Source organism: Sinocyclocheilus grahami, unplaced genomic scaffold, assembly GCF_001515645.1.
Source record: "Sinocyclocheilus grahami isolate Dianchi unplaced genomic scaffold, SAMN03320097.WGS_v1.1 scaffold405.1, whole genome shotgun sequence".
Taxonomy (NCBI): Eukaryota; Metazoa; Chordata; class Actinopteri; order Cypriniformes; family Cyprinidae; genus Sinocyclocheilus; species Sinocyclocheilus grahami.
Window position 1 is genome coordinate 540,854 of NW_015505584.1, and position 19,806 is coordinate 560,659.

The 19,806-nt window shown below is 36.0% G+C and overlaps 1 long non-coding RNA gene across 2 annotated transcripts in view; it reads left to right on the plus strand.

Annotated features, from left to right (window-relative positions):
• LOC107550679 (uncharacterized) overlaps positions 1-14,721 on the plus strand; it is a 58,691-nt gene extending 43,970 nt beyond the window's left edge. For both annotated transcript variants that reach the window (XR_001604688.1, XR_001604689.1), the window contains exons 4-5: positions 10,845-10,936; positions 14,498-14,721. This is a non-coding gene — a long non-coding RNA (uncharacterized lncRNA). The remainder of the gene's footprint in view (positions 1-10,844; positions 10,937-14,497) is intronic.
• Positions 14,722-19,806: the final 5,085 nt, after the last annotated feature.

A 19,806-nucleotide genomic window follows, 5' to 3' on the forward strand; every position in this document is an offset into this window, starting at 1 on the left:
GTATATATATATATATATATATATATATATATATATATATATATATATATATATATACATATATATATATATATATTCATTATTTATCTGTCTGATCTAAATATAAGAGGACAGACCAGCGCAGAGGGCTTTTTATGTTCTATTGCTTTCTTAACAGAAACCGAACATGACATGACACAGATTAGCAGCTTTTGAAATTGCACCTGCCAACACATTATGACGTTCATAACTTAAAGATTAATGGCTAATGACAGCTTGTGCTGTACACTTTTACTACATCATATCACATCATCCGTCTTATAACTTAGAGATAATGACTCCATATTTGGTCAGCCAGATATGTGAAATGACACGTCAACTCTAAAATGCATGATCGATAATTGTGTATTTTGTGTGGCTTCCTCTTAACATGGAATCAGTGTAACTGTAGATTAGATTAATTCATGGTCCATTTCATGAGACCCACGTACGGCTTAAGAGGTGAGACATTAATGAAGGCTTTGTTGCAGGGTTAATGAATGCCCATGCATGGGTTAAGATTCCATGAAACAGGAAATGTACAAATGCTTTTCTTAATCTCATGTCTCAGTTCTCAATAAAAGTGCATGACCAAATAAAAGTTCTCAAGCTGGGAAAAGAAACCAGGGTTGAATGAAGCTCACTGTGACAGCTGAAATATGATCTGAATAGCCCAATTTTTGGCGATTTGTTTACCAAGTTTGGAATACCGAACTTGGAGAGGTTTGGAAAAACCTGATTTGTGTTGGATTTAATAATTCGATTCTTATTAATACAATGTTTTAAATCATTGATGTTTTTAGCCTCTTTTTCTGAAGTTTTGTATCATGGCTCGGCAGATTATAGTAAAGTTTGCACCCCTTTTCAAACTAAGCAGGATAAGCTTGGAGTGGCCTGTCACCGTGGAAACTGCCAGAACAATTCAGTTGAAGTTTGAAGAGGTCAGCTTGCAGGGTCAACAACCCCAGCCTCTGCCTGTGCCAACTTCTGTTGAGCCTGGGACTTTTTGGGGGAGCGCTAGCTCAACCTAACCCTGGGTGGTAGGCAATTCTAAGACTGATATAAATTTTTTGAGTCAGTTTGCGGCCTAGGCTCTCCAGGTGGCCTGTGAAATCGATTTTAACCCCGTGACCCTGTCTTGGAGAAGCATGGTTGACAACCTGGGTGAGAATTTAGCTGGGCCTGACAGATTTGCGGCTCTGAGAGTAAAGAGAGAGGGGGCGGGTGGAGAGAGCATCTCTTCAGCGATGGGCTGCGTTTTAGAAGTGGTCATTAAAACCTTATTAAACGTTAGAACGGTTCGGAGAAGAGCTGCTGAACAAGTCTGCGGCCGTACAAACTTAATTGACTCAGGAACAATGTCAGGAAACTTCAGTGTCCGAGTCTGAATAGCTCAACAAGTTGTTCAAATACAAAAGATTTGATGTGTTGCTTTGGGGTTGATGTTTAGTCGTTGTTGTGAAATGTGGTGAAATTGGTTTTACACCAATTAAAAGGTTGCAAACTGCAGTACTTAAAGGAATATTCTGGGTTAAACGGCAGATCAAATAAAAAAATCTGGGTTACAGTGAGACACTTACAATGAAAGTTAAGGGGCCAATCTGTTAATGTAAAAATTCTCACCGTTTAAATAGTATAGGCACAAGACGTAAACAATATATGTGTTCACATGATTTTAGTGTGAAAAACTGCTTACTTACCTTTTATGTGTGACTTTATATCCAGTTTTACAACTTTGTTACCATGACAGCGTAACAAAGTAAAATGACTGTAAAAAATATATATGAGAATGACTTCACATTTCAGCTTTCAAATCATTGAATATTTTGGACTTGGATATCATTGTAAGTGCTTCACAATATGTGTGTTAACATGATTTTAATGTGGAAAAAAACACTTACTATTCTTTTATTTGTAACATTATATATCCAGTTTTACAACTTTGTTGCAATGACAATGTAATGTCTAAAACTGTAAAAAGTATGTGAATGACTAACCCAACTCATGCTTATATTTTAACAAAAAAAAAACAAACAAACAAAAAAAAAATATATATATATATGGAAAAATCATAAGCTCCACATTTCTGCCTTTAAATCCTCAAAAATGGTGGACTTCCATTGTAAGAGCTTAACCATTACCTCAGTTTTGGTTTAGACAAGTGTACAGTATTTATGTGGTAATTAACATTGTCGATTTGTATTGAATTTGGAATATTCCTTTTTCTTTTTAAGTTTGTATAATGACAGATGTAAATGTACTGTGCTGAGATCTCTAACTATTTTACAAGGTGGCAATTTCATATGAATTCATATTCACACAGAAACGAATGATTTTTATAAAAACGTAAGCATGAAGGTCCTCCCCTAAACATAACTGCTAGTGGGGAGTAAGCAGATGTACAAATGAGATTTCAGCAGTATGATTCATATGAATTAGCCACCACTGCACCAAAACATGAAAAATAGTTAGGAATTGCGTTGAGAGTGAGTTGAACAGTAGAGATTGAATTCATTAAACTGCAATGTTTAAGTTTTAGCACAGCGTAGTGTAATGTAATTTAACATGATGCTTGATTTAAAAACCACTTTAGGTGGTTTTATGAAAGGTATAGGGTTTTTCCAGTAGACCTTATTCAGGATTTGATGCCATATTGAGTTTAACGTGGATGAAAACTAGGCTGTGAGGGACACACTTAGGGTATGTTTACTTGACAACGATATACTAAAAACAGAAGATTTTTCTTTGCAATTTTTAAAAGTTTCGCTTTCAGATGACAATGGTATCAAAACGATCGCCGTTCACACAGATCTGCAAAAATAACTAAACACGCTGTATTACTCATGCAAGACCAGTAGGTGGCGATGCCACTTTGTAAAGAAATGCTACGCGAATACATAATACGCATGCACATGGGTCCCTGTTTTCACAAATGAATGTTTTTGTAGTTGTTACACTGAGATGATAATGCTTTCGTTTTCAAAAACGTGCACTTTGAGTTTTCAGGCCCCCAAAATGCCATTGTCATGTAAATAAATGGCCAAAAACGCATAATCAATTTTTAGTCTTTACAAAGACACGCGCTGTATAAAGATCCTAGATCCTGTCATTTTTGCAACTCACAACTTTCAAAACTATTTTATGGAGTTTTTATCTCACTGAAAGTATTTCGGAAACATGCTTCGTCAGCTGAACAATCGATACACTGTTAAACAACTGTACTTCAGTCCCTCACAGCCTCGTTCTCATTCCCGCCAAAAATGAAATATGGCTGCCCTGACTAGCATCTATTATAATGTAAGTAGGTTCGTCAGTTTGAATAGTGACGACATACCATTGCGTAACATATCGAAACACAACGCAGCTCAACATAACATAGCCAATATGATCTCACATTGAGATGGAGGACCCACGTCTACTCACTTTCAACAAGGCCAAACTACATGTGGCCCTGACAATCTGAGTCAACCTGTTGGGTGATCTGAAATGATTTGGGCCGGTCACAGGGGAGACGGTGTGATCAAAGGACTGACTCACCACGCAGATCTCTTCTCTCGGGGGCCGATTCCATCTGTCACGTTTAACAGACTGAGGCTGTCTGCTGGCCACTCAGTGAGAGAGTGAGCAGTGTGGCAAACTCCTGCCAGATTGGTGCTGATTGTGTTTGATTGCATCTGAGTGCAGCTTCGACGATGGGTATAAGAGCTGGTATCATCCCACTCTTGTCACATCAACGCTGGAAAAAAATTGGGAAACACTGCTCTGAAATATTGGACCCCTTGGAAACTCTTGGGAAAAAAGGCCTTTCTGCTATTCTTCGGAGATAATACTCAGAAAGCCCAGAGTGTGTGATTGTCGGTGTTGTTATGACAGAAGTGAACGGTGATATACTCATAGCGTGGGTGCAGAGCGTCTCGCATGCTTGTCTTTACTCTTATTAGGAGTTCAAGCTGTTATTACAGCGTCACACTTGTTCGTGGCTGAAGTGAGTGACTGAATGTTTGCTGGGTGTGTGAGTATGTAGACTTGTTTACTTCAGCATAATGTCACCTTTACCACCATTTTTAGATTCATTAGCCGTGCCAATAGAGTAAAACCCATGTTTCGCCGCGTGGCCTTCGCCGGCACATTTCCCGGGTGAAAGTGTTTTGTGTAAACATTTCTCCAAGGTTGTGAGTAAATGGAAATGTGGCCTTCCATTTTCACACCTCAATGGCTGTTGATGTTACAAACATGAATATATCTGAGATTCCATTTTTACAGCTATAATGACTGATCTAAGTTCAGGCGAACATCGATGGAAAAGTTGTGTGTGAGTGTGTGTGATGATATACAGACACACACATTAACACAATAAATTTGCACTAAATGAAAGTATATATAAAATATATAGCTGTCTCATAGGTCTACATTATTGGGTTTTTTAGCATGTGTCATTCATTCATTTGATAATATTAAATCAGAGTGTTGTTAGTACAGGCTATGAGTTTTGGATTCGCTTTTGGCCGTGTTGGGTTGTTTGTGTGTGTGTGTTAGTGTGATGATTAATGAGGTATTTTTGGCAAGTTGGCATTACTCATCAGTGCCATGGCAGTTTTGTTTCAAAAGTGCTGGTGCTGGAGAAAGAGGGATTTTAGCACATCAGCAGTGTGTGATGTCAGCACACAGGACAACAAAAGACAAGTCCAAATCTGTGCTGTTTGCAGCATTACAGGGGCCCAGGCTGGGCTGAACACAGGCCCTCTTTTCACGGGGACAAACATACCAGAGCACACACACACACACACACACACACACTCACACACGCACACGCACACACACACACACACACTCTCACTCACACACACACACGCACGCACGCACGCACACACACACACACCACTGCTACAGTGTCTCTCAGCAACATCAACATACTTTCTCTTCTAAGGTCATGTGTATTTTCATGTGTAGGCAGCAGTTCAATGACTGTACATTGGTAGCTCATCAGTAATAATTTATGATAGCGATAATTCTCTTTGTAAAACTGAATGATCAACATGATTGTGCACAAAATCAGCTACATGTTTTGATATATATATACATATATCAAAACATTTAGCTGATTTTGTTTATATATTATCAAGTAAAAGTCCTTTTAGTGTAATTCTAGAAATGTCCACCTTCCGCTTGTGCTTTGTGTATTTTTGCTGTGAAATCTTTATTTATTTAATCTCTCAATTATCAATATTGCATTGCATTATATGTTTTGGAAATACCGAGTTTTGATCATAAAACTAAATATCGTCATCATTTAAATATCATCATCTTACTACTAACACATATTATTGAAAAATAAAAAGTAGTGACAATAGGTTAGATATTAATATGCATTTTATGAAAGTAGTCATACATACATATATACTGTAAGCGTGTGTTTGTATCAAATATGATACACATGTGCAAAGGTTTTTTTATTTTTTTATTTTTTCAGGGATATAATTTTTTTGACAAATAAAATTAAATAAATTCATTAATTAAATTCATTAAGGAAAAGTAATTTTAGGCTAAGCTCTTTAACGACAGGTTGTTGCAATTTATCAGAAAAGAAACAGAGATCAAATTTGGAAGAGGCAGAGGTGGGGGATCTGGACCCGCTGACCCCATGATGTCAGCAAACTCAAAAGGGTGTTGGAATGTAATGTCAAGCACAAACTATTTTAATTCCTCTCAAAATACAATATAAAAACAAAATCAAAAACACAGGTGTTATGTCATCGCAGATGGGTATGCGTGCCTTTTATTAATTTCTCATCCGCAGGTTGAAACGTTAACAGAATTTGCGAATTCAAACGTGACACACACACACACCTTTGTTTGTCTAATACTGCCGCTCTGACACACCAAAGCCTCTCGTGTTTTTACTTGCAAATCAGGATTACACACTGAATGAAGATTTCTAATGGTGAGAAGGCAGAATTACAGTTAATATGCCACCAGACCAGAGGCAGATTTACAGGAACGTTTCCTCAAATCCATTAAGTTCGCTTTACAGGAATAGCTAAGCATGAAAATGAAATTTACTCACCCAAACCTGTGCTCTGTTACTATTTGAAACACAAAAAGACTTATTATGCACATCTTTTCCATACAAAAACAGTTCATAGTGACTGTAAAAGTACACTGTAAAAAATGTTTCAAAGATTATTGGAGTATGTTTTATTACAAAATACAATTTTTAGGCTTTCTGCATCAAACATTCACGTTTAATTCAATGTGTTCCTCGCTGTTTCTTTGGAAATCCTACACCAAAAATACAATCAGTACAAGTCCAAAGATTGCTTTGTATGGGGAATTTTTATTATAATGTTTTATTTTTTTTATTTTGTTGAACAATTGCTTTCCTTTCAGGCAAAGCTCTGACATCTCATTTCTTGTACTCTGTAAAAAAAATTAAAAAAAGATTAGCGGACTACAAAGTGGACTACATTTTACAAGAAAATATTATTTCAGTCTTTCTACTTTAAAAAAAAAAATTATGCAATGTGCTAGTTGCTGTTTCTTTGTATTTGTGAAATTTACTAGCAATTTCTAAGTGAAAATTGTTACAAAGTAAAACCTACACAATAGCTTTGTATGAGGAAAATTTGTTGTTCAAATTTTTGTTGAACAATTAGGTTCCTTTCGGGCCAAAGCTCTGAAACCTCATTGCTTCTATGCAGTAAATTTTTTTTAATTATTCAAAGTTGTAAATAAAAAAAAATTAGTAGACTACATTTTTCAAGAAAATACTATTCCACTATGTTTAATTCAGTGTGTTACATGCTATTTCTGAGTAATTGTTTGTGAAATTTACTAGCAATTCAGAGTGAACATTTTTCCACACCATTTTTCCAATGTATGTTTAGATTAAAGGTCTTTTATGCACTTTTTATGATGTTTTTTTGTCATTATTGGAGCTTGACATAGTCATGAACTTGCATACTTGCATAATAACAGCATGCGGGATTGAAGTGACACGAAGGGTGATAAATAATAGCAGAATTTGTTTTTGCGATTAAATGCAGATTTGAATAACAATAAGGGGTAATCTTTAGAATATATCAAGCAAATTTAATACTTGAGGTATGACAATAGATCACAGCAGTAGACCAAGAGACCTTCCCAGACCTGATTGACTCATGCCGTCGCAATGTTTACCAGTTGCATTTCATTCCTTTTCTTTTTTTCTAAGCAATTAGAAACAAGAGATGGCTGCTGTAGGAGTGCCAGGGCTGTGCAGTTTCCGCTCATGTCGTTTGTAAAGGGCTTAACCCTACTTGGACCTGTTTATTTGCATCCCTCTCTAAGTTTCTCTACTCCGCGATGAAGCCTCACGCTACTGTACCCCAATAAACCCAGAAAACACAGTCAGAGATGGCATGAACTGACTCTGAAGGACGGGTATTGTGGATGCTGCCAGTGCCCAACAAGCCCTCTTTATGATGGCAGGAATTATGATGGCCATGTTGGATGTGTGAGATCGCTGGTGGCGAGCAAGATAAGTCGAGTAATTGTCACTTACTGTAACAGCGACTCCCATTCATTAAGAGCCCGTGTCTAATAAACTACTGGAGGAAAGCAGGCCAGCTGTACTGTGAAGCCTCACACAAGGCGGCTCTTTCTCTGCGGCCCTAAACTTTGTCAAAAGACGAAACTGTGTACGAGCTCTCTGTGATTCAACAGAGATTTCAACAGAGGTTTGTCTTGGGGGAGCAAACAAGGCCTTCCTTTTGACTAAATGATGAAAAATAGGGTGTTCAAGAGGGACAGCAAAACTGACATAGCTTCTTTTTTAGACTAGTTCCATTTATGTCAACTGGAAAACAAACAATTCAAGGGTTAACTTTTTGCTAAAAACCAGGCTGCATAATTCGCAGCAATAGTTGGTCGTAAAGCTGACCAAACCTATAAAAGAGCTTGTCCACAAAGATTTCTTTCCTCTTTCAGTTATTTATTTATTTGCATTTATATGACAATTAAGCACATTTCCTGACACAAAATGTTATTACTGTTATGCTAAAATAAGGATTATACAATATTTAGATTATGATAAAATTATACATTTTGAACAATTATTTGTTTTTACTTAATTATCCGTAATAGTTTAAATTGTAAATATTTATACACCATGAGAGTGTTTGTTTCATTGCCTTGAATGTATGCTGATTGATTTTTAAATGGCCTGTCATTAATGATCATGTAATTGTCAAATAATGCCCAAAATGGAAACTTATAACAATAACAATAAAGAAAATAGAATAGAATAAACAGACTTTATTCTTTTCATGCGATACATATACACACTCAATAATATATACACTCAAATACGTTCTTTGTACATTCACAATACATTCAAGTTTGGAGTAAGATTTGTATTTATTTATTTTTTGTTATCATTCAGCAAGGGTGCATTAAATTGATCACAAGTGATGGTAAAAACATTTATAATGTTACAAAAATTTATTTCAAATGAATACTGCTCTTTTGAATTTTGTTCATCAAATACTTTTGAAAAATAAAATCAACAAAAATATTCAAACGAAGCAGCATAACTCTTTTTAGCAACGATAATAATAATAATAATAATCAGAAATGTTTCTTGAGCAACAAATCAGCAGATTAGAATGACTTCTGAAGGATAACTGAAGACTGGAGTAATGCTGCTGAAAATTCAGTTTTGATCACAGAAATAAATTACATTTTTACATATATTCACATAGAAAACAGTTATTTTAAATGTATTGTTTTTATTGTTTACTATGAGCATAAAATGCATCTTTCAAAAACATGAAAAAAACCCGTATTGAGCCCATATTTCATATATATATATATATGACCAATAGAAGGAATTTGATGAGCCAGATGTGGATATCGAAAAAAGAAAAACTATCTTTCTACACTTTACGGTTGTTAGAGCTGGTTAGTTTACCCATAACCAAAATAGTAAATACATTCCTGTTCTCGTATCCAACTCACACCTTCCATTACAATGGCCTCCTCATAACTGAATTCTTACATTCTCTCTTCTAGAGACACACAAACCAGATGCATTGTGGAATCCATGAATAGAAGCCCTCCAATTCCTCATCCCCAAATTTTTCAACAGTTGAGTGAATTTTTCATACAGTTGAGTGAATTCCAGAGGTGCTTCAAGAGGAACAAATGTCCTCAAGGATGCTGACATTTGAATGCATTTCTAGGGTGACGGCTGTAGGAACCCAGTTGGTCTTGGGTGTCTTTGCTGGATCACGGTGGGCCATTGTGACTGCTTCTCAACTTCCTGTCAGTAACTGTCTGAGGGGGGCAAGTACTAACTTCTTGGAATGTGGCAAGTCCTTGTGAACTATTTCTTTTCTTTCCCAACCACTGTTTGCGGCTTTATAAAGTTCCTTTTTCTAACCTTTTAAACTGAAGGAGTATTGACCCTGTGCATTGGTAAATATAGCCTAGGAACAATGGCATTCAATAGACTGGGCATTTTTGGAATCTGTTGCCAAACAAGCTATTGCTACTTTTGCCACTTTTAAGCAACTTTACTTGCTGTAGCTAAGCAGCTAAACCTCATCCTAAACTCATCCGGAGAGACGTGAATTTATATTTGCAGAGTTATACCAATTTTGCTGGGACTCAAACAGAACTCCCATAAGGATATTTGCTGTCATTAACTGAGCTCATGGCAGTTTAGCGCAGACCAATTAAGACTCATATTTGCTTAGACAGTTGTTAGTTTCTCCAAGGACCATTGTGATTGGGGCCATACATCCCATTGTTTTCTAATAATTAATGATACTTTGGTTTACTTTGGACTATACGGGGATATGAGCATGAGACGGCTAAAAGAATGGGAGAGATATACAGTAAGCCACAATTCAAACACACAAGGCTCTAATGACAAATGACTTCAGAAGGTCAGAATAAAAGTCAACACGAGAGAGCAGCTTCACTCCTGAATCGCATCCAAAGATCCATTGAGGACTATAAGGAAAAGTTTGAGGGAAGAGTTTTAGGAGAAATTTGGATTATTGAATCCAAGGGGGAAGTGGGATTGACTCCATCTGTCGAGAGGGTCTTCCAGCCGACTTTAGCCCACATGCTGGATGCTGGCTCAGGAAGAGATCAGAAATCTCTCACACTTCCTCCCGCAGTCCTCGACATGATCCTCGAAGGGGGAGTGTACCAAAAGGCATAGCCTCTATCTAAGGGTCTTTGTCCCTATAGGGGGCCAAACAGTGGGATCTTACAGGGAAGGAAACACATGCCCCCTCCTTCAACAACAGCAGGAGGAGAAAGAAAGAAAGAAAGAAAGCACATTACATGCTTGAAAATCAGCCCACTGCCATTCTTTTAGTAACCAAACCAGTGGGGGGACACTGTCACTTTCAGACGTGTTCTACAGGTCGTGAGTCGTGAGATGGGCGGATGAGATTTTCCGTGAATGCACCTGTGATTGTGGCTCCCTGCATTGTTGTGGTGTTTTGTTGAGTGTCACATGTCAGTAATGGAAATGAGGCAATAAAACGAAAGGGAAGTTGGTATCAGTTCCACATGTACACAAAAGTGTGCCACAAGCGTGGTATTCAAAGGAAGGTGGTTTTCTCAAAGCACAGATCAGAAAACTTGCTAGCTACTCGACTACCAGACTACCCATTCATAAATTACTGCAAGCATGTAAATATGCATTAATAGATTTCAAAACAACAGTAGACATGCCTCTACGGTCTACAGCAATACTACTGTACATGCATACTTGGCAAAGTTGAATGACAGTAGATGTTTGACTTGATTTTTCCCTCCTCTTTTTTTTCTAGTATTTTTTTCTACTCAAGCATGGCGGTGATAATTGGATTGTGTGGACACCTGTATGAGTGCAGTATATCCAGGGGATTAGAGAACGGGATGGGTGAGTCAACTCAAATTATTGTCACGTTAACCCATACAGCTGGCATCCGCCGCCCCCTACTACTCACTAAAATAAGTTCCCAGTGGTCACAGAACCTGTCCAACTCCTGAACAACCTCTAGAGCCACAAATATGCAGGTGATTTTCTAAAGCTGGTGCATTAAATAGGCGGTTCTCAACTGATTTTGCTTCAAGAGAAACAAAGTTTTAACATTGTTTATCATGCAAAAGTAAACGGTTGATTTCTACATTCTCAGAAAAAGGGGTACAACAGCTTGTCCGTTGTCCCAGTTACCCTTAAAGAGACAACTTTGTACCTTATCTACCCCTATAAGGTTTATAGTAGGACCTTAAGAGTACATATTACTACTCTAGACCTAATCTGCACATTTTCGGGGTACAAATTTGTCCTTCAAAGGACTCTTCATCAGTGACAAATTGTTGTTCCCATAAAGGTACACATTTTGCACATAACTTTTTCTGACAGTGTAAATGTCACTTCACACAACAAATTGTGGTGAGCACAGACCATATATTTATCCTGTATTTAACCCATATTTAATTTAGTCTGAGTTGAATTTGTCCACTGCTGTAGACAAGACGGTAGATGAGCTTTTACGCAAGATTAACTTTTATCTGTTAAGAAAGTCTAAGGAATATTATATTCTTCAGTGTTTGATATAACATTCGGTCTTGGTGCATGAAGGATAAATGTCAGACACTACTGCCAACAGGCCTTGTATAAGCTCGTCAGGGCGGCCATCGTTAGCAGGAGTTTGTAAACAGAGCATAGAGTGTGTGGAAGGGGGGCAGAGGTGCTGAAAGAAGAGTCGGCAATAGTGAAACTCAAGCTGGTTGGAGCAGGGGAAGGAGGGGGCGCTTGTTTGACCACCGGGATGAGCGATGAGTCGACGGTCCCATCAGAGATCACTGCCACGGCAACGGCGCGGATTCACTAGGTGTCGTCTAGGCAGGTAATTCATCAGCCCATGCCGGGGCTGGGCCTCCGAAAACTTCCCATGGTCACTTCTGAGTGCGAATACGTAATGAGCTGGAGGGCTCCACATTTGCCATGGCTGATTAGACGAGAACAATGAGCCCAAACAGAACTGGCAGTCCTCACAATGAGGACTGGAAAGCCTCAAGGCATTGCCTCCATATTTCTAGAGGAGGAAGAAAGAGAGAAAAGTGAACAAAAGTGTAGTTTATAACTGTCCTCTCTTTTGGACGGCTGTTGAACATGTACCATACTTTGTCACTAGACTTCCGAGAGTGTATGTGTGTTGTAAGGTTGCGCTTAAAGCCTAAAGAATGATGGGAAACTGTGTTTTGTCATATGTGACCCTGAACCACAAAACCAGTCATAAGGGTCAATTTTTTTTAATTGAAAGCTGAAATAAATAGGCTTTCCGTTGATGTATGGTTTGTTAGGATAGGACAATATTTGGCTGAGATACAGCTATTTGAAAATCTGGAATCTGAGGGTGCAAAAAAATCTAAATATTGAGAAAATCATCTTTAAAGTTGTCCAAATGAAGTTCTTAGCAATGCATATTACTAATCAAAAATTAAGTTTTGATATATTACGGTAGGAAATGTACTAAATATCTTCATGGAACATGATCTTTACTTAATATCATAATGATTTTTGGCATAAAAGAAAAATCGTTCATTTTGACCCATACAGTGTTGTTGTTTTTTTTGCTATTGCTACAGATATACCCCAGCGACTTAAGACTGCTTTTGTGCTCCAGGCTCACATATTATAATTAATAGACAGAGAAATATAGTCTCCTACAGTTTGTTTGTTGGTTTATTGAATTATCTAAATAATGATAATTTGGATCAGAATTATTGTAAACTAAAATTAAAACTAAAAATAAATAAATAAATAAATAAAATTACAGCTTGAAATAAAAGCTGTTTATTTCAGCTATTTGCAAAGTAACATTTCTAAAAAGTAATTTAAAAATAAATATATATGTATGTTTAAAATAAATAAATAAAAATGACAAAAACACAAGAAATTACAAAAATTTTAACTAAATATGAAAAAGTAAAATTAATTTAAATAAAAAAGTTTAAATGAAAATGGAAAATATGAAAATAAACTATATTAAAAAATATCTTTCAAAACTTAATTGTAAAAATGCAATTTTATCAAAAGTATAATAGTATCTTAATGATACTAAAATAGCATTATAGCATATATTTACATATATTATTATAAAAGTAACATTATTTGAAGTAAATGTGAGTGTGAGGCCATGTAAAACTTCTTACCGTCATACTAGGGTGTTGTGGGTGGCTGCTAGGTCATTGTTATGCGGTTACTAAGGTGATAGGTAACGATTATTAGTGCATTGCTATGCAGTTGCTAGGGTGTTTTGAGTGTTTTCTAGGAGTTAGTTGTGGGTAGTTAAGTCAAAAGAACCCACAGCAAAGTCTCTAGATATAGAATTCTTCAGCCATTTTATGAAAATGAATTCAACAAGCCGATTGTATCATTCACGTCTGTAGCAGAATGAGTTAAGTTGAACTTTACTAATTGACCAATATGTATTGCAATATGCATACTTTAGCAAACTTCACTAATAACAGAATCAAAAATTGCTTGACTGTCATTTAATCTGTCATTTTTCTCACTGATTATTTGTATGCAATATTAACGTACTGTTTATAGCTACATTGAAATTAACAGTCCTTTTCTGACCAACCAAAAATGTGGTAATCTTAACTAAGCAATTTGGCCTGGAAAGAGATCAACGTCATTAGCGTCTTTTGTTTGACAAAGAGGAACTGGCTCGTGGAGAGCGTTCAATCTCCGCAGCAGGCGTATCTCTTTGAACATGCTCTACGAAATGAGTTTCTCTATCAGTTGGAGACCGTTTCGCTCTCCACTTTAAAAATAGAGATGATGGGAGGGAAGCCCCTGGAATATTTATCGGGAGGGGGGAACAAATCCACAATCCACCCACAATTTTCCCTTCTCGGTCACATGTTCTTCCCGTTCATGACTGTTTTTCCAATTACTTAACGGTATTTACATATTATTTCAATGTAGTGCGGCAGATACGCGCCGTGCTGCAGCCCAGCAATGAGGCGCTGAAAGAATTCACACTTAATTGTATTTCATAAATCATATTGGGAGCCCCTTCATAATAAGCTCCCTGTAACAAAATGATAAAATGGCCAATTATGAGAAAATTCCAGGGTCTGTAATTTGCTAAACACACTCCAGAGAGAGTCTTTTGAGAGGAAATATAGACTCCTTGTTGAATTGTTTTCCTTTCAAGTGGCTTTACGTTATATTAATAAATAAATGATAATTGTTTGTGATCATCGTGCTTGTTTTCGATGGTGCTTTTTGCATCTTCACACACACAACATCCGTCACTTTGACCAACTGACCTCCCCCCTCCATCAGGAAGATTGGACCCAAACTAGTGTTTGCAGTCTAAACTATAGCCTTTTAAACGCAAATAACTGGAGTGATTGGTAGAGATAGCAGCTCCATCACTCTCAGAGCTGCTCGAATTCCTAATCACAGTATTTGTTTTAGCTTTTGTAGGTTCTGTCCAGACCTGTGGGCTGAATTCTCCTGATTCGTCGTCTCGCGGAGGACCAGATCTGCACATTTGGGGACGTCGGTGTCAGCACACTTGAAGCATCAACTTTGACCTCGCAGTAAATGCATAGTTTGGAGCCGTGCTAAAATGGTCGTGCATATGGAATTTACTAATGCCATTTTGTTCTGTGTGACTCATTTCACCAAAATAAACTTCAATCCATGTTTCCCAGAGAGAGTCTTTTGAGAGGAAATATAGACACCTTGTTGAATTGTTTTCCTTTCAAGTGGCTTTCCGTTATATTAATAAATAAATGATAATTGTTTGTGATCATCGTGCTTGTTTTCGATGGTGCTTTTTGCATCTTCACACACACAACATCCGTCACTTTGACCAACTGACCTCCCCCCCTCCATCAGGAAGATTGGACCCAAACTAGTGTTTGCAGTCTAAACTATAGCCTTTTAAACGCAAATAACTGGAGTGATTGGTAGAGATAGCAGCTCCATCACTCTCAGAGCTGCTCGAATTCCTAATCACAGTATTTGTTTTAGCTTTTGTAGGTTCTGTCCAGACCTGTGGGCTGAATTCTCCTGATTCGTCGTCTCGCGGAGGACCAGATCTGCACATTTGGGGACGTCGGTGTCAGCACACTTGAAGCATCAACTTTGACCTCGCAGTAAATGCATAGTTTGGAGCCGTGCTAAAATGGTCGTGCATATGGAATTTACTAATGCCATTTTGTTCTGTGTGACTCATTTCACCAAAATAAACTTCAATCCATGTTTATAATAAAACCATTTTAATGCAAGATAACTGATTGTCTTCAAAAATGATTAGTAATTTCTGCCATACGGTATTGGTCTTTGTTAATACATCAATGTAAGAATCTGCAGTAAATGCATAGTTTGGAGCCGTGCTAAAATGGTCGTGCATATGGAATTTACTAATGCCATTTTGTTCTGTGTGACTCATTTCACCAAAATAAACTTCAATCCATTTTTATAATAAAACCATTTTAATGCAAGATAACTGATTGTCTTCAAAAATGATTAGTAATTTCTGCCATACGGTATTGGTCTTTGTTAATACATCAATGTAAGAATCATTTTGAAATGTTTGGACATAGCTTTACTTGGTTTTTGAGAGAGATTTAATGCATTTTATATGTTTATTCAAAAATAAATACAGTTTTATAATTAAGCTTCAGTCAAGTTACCCTAGTAAAAAGTAGTTAACTATACTACAGTTTTAAACTACTGTAAATCGAAGAAAAAATACTAGAAAACAAACTTTTATAGAACAAAGTTGAAGATACAGAAGTTTTTTAACTACATGTTTTGCTACAAAAAAGACAGAGGGACTAAAATGAATCAGTGAGTCGTTTATTTGAATTGATTTATTGGAATGAAGCAACCAAACAAACTGATTCACTAAAATCAGCTGCACTTTTCAACATTTTTCAAGCCAGTTTAAGGGAGTCTTTGATTATCTCATTCAGCTATGAAGCTTTTTGTGTAAAATAATGTGATAAAAGATGCTTTGTCATGCTACTGGTTGAAACATTAGTTGTTCATTTGTTGGTATTACTCATTTGGAAAATGAATTGCTGTATATCAGTGACTTATGTTCAAAAACAACAAAAGATTGATTGTCAGTACATTGTTTGTATATTCAAAACTTTCGCCTGTCACAATATTGTGATTTTTTTTCTTAATTGTCTTCATTTTAAGTTTATTGGCAAATATTGATTTATGCAATTAATTATTACATAGTAAGTAATTACATTAAAATGCATTATTTTGATTTGTTAAAATGATTAGTAATTTCTGCCATACGGTATTGGTCTTTGTTAATACATCAATGTAAGAATCATTTTGAAATGTTTGGACATAGCTTTACTTGGTTTTTGAGAGAGATTTTTATATAATAATATATAAAGATAATTAAGCTTCAGTCAAGTTACCCTAGTAAAAAGTAGTTAACTATACTACAGTTTTAAACTACTGTAAATTGAAGAAAAAATACTAGAAAACAAACTTTTATAGAACAAAGTTGAAGATACAGAAGTTTTTTAACTACATGTTTTGCTACAAAAAAGACAGAGGGACTAAAATGAATCAGTGAGTCGTTTATTTGAATTGATTTACTGGAATGAAGCAACCAAACAAACTGATTCACTAAAATCAGCTGCACTTTTCAACATTTTTCAAGCCAGTTTAAGGGAGTCTTTGATTATCTCATTCAGCTATGAAGCTTTTTGTGTAAAATAATGTGATAAAAGATGCTTTGTCATGCTACTGGTTGAAACATTAGTTGTTCATTTGTTGGTATTACTCATTTGGAAAATGAATTGCTGTATATCAGTGACTTATGTTCAAAAACAACAAAAGATTGATTGTCAGTACATTGTTTGTATATTCAAAACTTTCGCCTGTCACAATATTGTGATTTTTTTTCTTAATTGTCTTCATTTTAAGTTTATTGGCAAATATTGATTTATGCAATTAATTATTACATAGTAAGTAATTACATTAAAATGCATTATTTTGATTTGTTACTTTTCATTATTTTTAAAATGCTTTGTATATATGTTGGTTTTTTACAAGGTTTTGAAAAACTTGAACTGTTTAAATGTAATGTCATGTGGTATGACCATGAAGTAAAATGCATTATATTTTTAGTACCCCGTCCAAATACATGTGTGTACACATCTTTATTTTACTTCTACTTTTCGAGGTAAGTTTTTTTGTTTGTCTGAATGCATTTTATATGTTTATTCAAAAATAAATACAGTTTTATAATTAAGCTTCAGTCAAGTTACCCTAGTAAAAAGTAGTTAACTATACTACAGTTTTAAACTACTGTAAATCGAAGAAAAAATACTAGAAAACAAACTTTTATAGAACAAAGTTGAAGATACAGAAGTTTTTTAACTACATGTTTTGCTACAAAAAAGACAGAGGGACTAAAATGAATCAGTGAGTCGTTTATTTGAATTGATTTATTGGAATGAAGCAACCAAACAAACTGATTCACTAAAATCAGCTGCACTTTTCAACATTTTTCAAGCCAGTTTAAGGGAGTCTTTGATTATCTCATTCAGCTATGAAGCTTTTTGTGTAAAATAATGTGATAAAAGATGCTTTGTCATGCTACTGGTTGAAACATTAGTTGTTCATTTGTTGGTATTACTCATTTGGAAAATGAATTGCTGTATATCAGTGACTTATGTTCAAAAACAACAAAAGATTGATTGTCAGTACATTGTTTGTATATTCAAAACTTTCGCCTGTCACAATATTGTGATTTTTTTTCTTAATTGTCTTCATTTTAAGTTTATTGGCAAATATTGATTTATGCAATTAATTATTACATAGTAAGTAATTACATTAAAATGCATTATTTTGATTTGTTACTTTTCATTATTTTTAAAATGCTTTGTATATATGTTGGTTTTTTACAAGGTTTTGAAAAACTTGAACTGTTTAAATGTAATGTCATGTGGTATGACCATGAAGTAAAATGCATTATATTTTTAGTACCCCGTCCAAATACATGTGTGTACACATCTTTATTTTACTTCTACTTTTCGAGGTAAGTTTTTTTGTTTGTCTGTTTGTTTTAACAAATATCATGAACTATAAAATCATAAATGTCATTAAATTTTTGGGAATCACACCACATGACATTTTAGAACCTGAACTAACCTGTCTTGTCCTAAAAATACCAAATTATCTGTTAATTTGTGAGATTTGTTAACATACTTTTGTTTTATATTTTTTCCTTACATGTCTCTGCATGTTGGTTGCACCACATGACTTTGATTTGGCAGACAAAAGTTTTCAATTATTAATAAGCAGTAAAACTTTTTTTTTTTGGTCATTTTTCTTCTAAGAAATAAATGATACCAAACTAATTAATTAGGGCTTCCTTTGAATAATTTATAATATCAGGAGGACAGTTGCATCACCCTGACATTTTTAGCATTTCCAACCAAAAAATATTAAAATGACTTTCAACTGAGAAAATTAAAACATGCTTATCATAATGAAGGTGTATTCAAGTCATTATGTGCATGAATCACATTTTTATGTATATATTTTTTTTAGTAAATTAATACATCTGGACCAAAAACGTTACGAATCGTAAGATTAAGAAATTAAAACCCTTTATTGATTGACTACTTTTCTGAATAATGCAGGGGAAGTGTATACGCCTAAATACGTTACACCTCTGCCTTCTAGTGCACTGTATGTAAATGAGTATATGAGTCATAATTAATCTTAGTGTAGGGCGTCCTGTTGGAACACAATACAGTACGGCAAGGTGTAACTGTAGAACTTTTATGCAGTATCAATGTGGCAGCCCTGCGGTGCTGAAACTCTGTCACATTATTGTCTCTCGAAGCTCCCAGGCCAGCGCTGTGCTCTCCGCATTCAGCAGTCTCTTTATTTAAACACAAAGTGCTGTGACACACTGCTCTCCATCAGCTTCCACTGCTTCTTTTCACCTCTACCTGCATTTATATTTGGGCACATTCTTGTGTTTGCAGTCACTTCTCAAGTACTATTTGTGAAAAAGGATATTACCTCACATAATTGATGGTTTTTGAGCAAGCACTGAGAGTCCATTTGCGACAGTGTGGAGAAGGTCCTGACAAACCTGAGCTTCTTCCGTGTTAGGACCGGATTGCACTCTACTTTTTCCCAGGTTAACACCGAATGTTATTAAAGCAAGTTGACCGCAGGGTCAACATAAGAGCGGGCCATGAAAACAAACAATTAATTTGGCATGGAGGTGTAATGGGATGATCTCCCGGCAGGGCCAGATCCATTGTTCGGCTGGAATTAACCATGGCAGGTCATGTGTCACTGGGCACTGACCTCGGTCCATTCACTAGCCCACACTTGCATTAGCCATGGCCCGGCAAGGGGTCAAACACAGTTACAAGCCAGCCAAACAGCCCTCCCAACACATGCACACAAAACACTCACTGCCTTCCAGTTCCTGACGGCAGAAGATCTTGCCAAACAAAGGCACGGCATTACCAGGAAGGGATATCCAGGCCGCAAGATGCTCATCCCCCAACTCTTGCTATTGTACTGTATGTTTTGCGGCAGTTCGGAAAAGAAATGTCCAGTGAGTGTCGCTAAAAGCACGTTCAGATTTGTCCAGTGTTTAGATTTATCCAAAGCAGATGAACGCAAATCTGGAAAAGTTCAATTATGTTGTTGTTGTACATAGTGCAAAAGTTCGGAAATTAAATTAAATGAGTGATGCTAAAAGCACGTTCAAATTT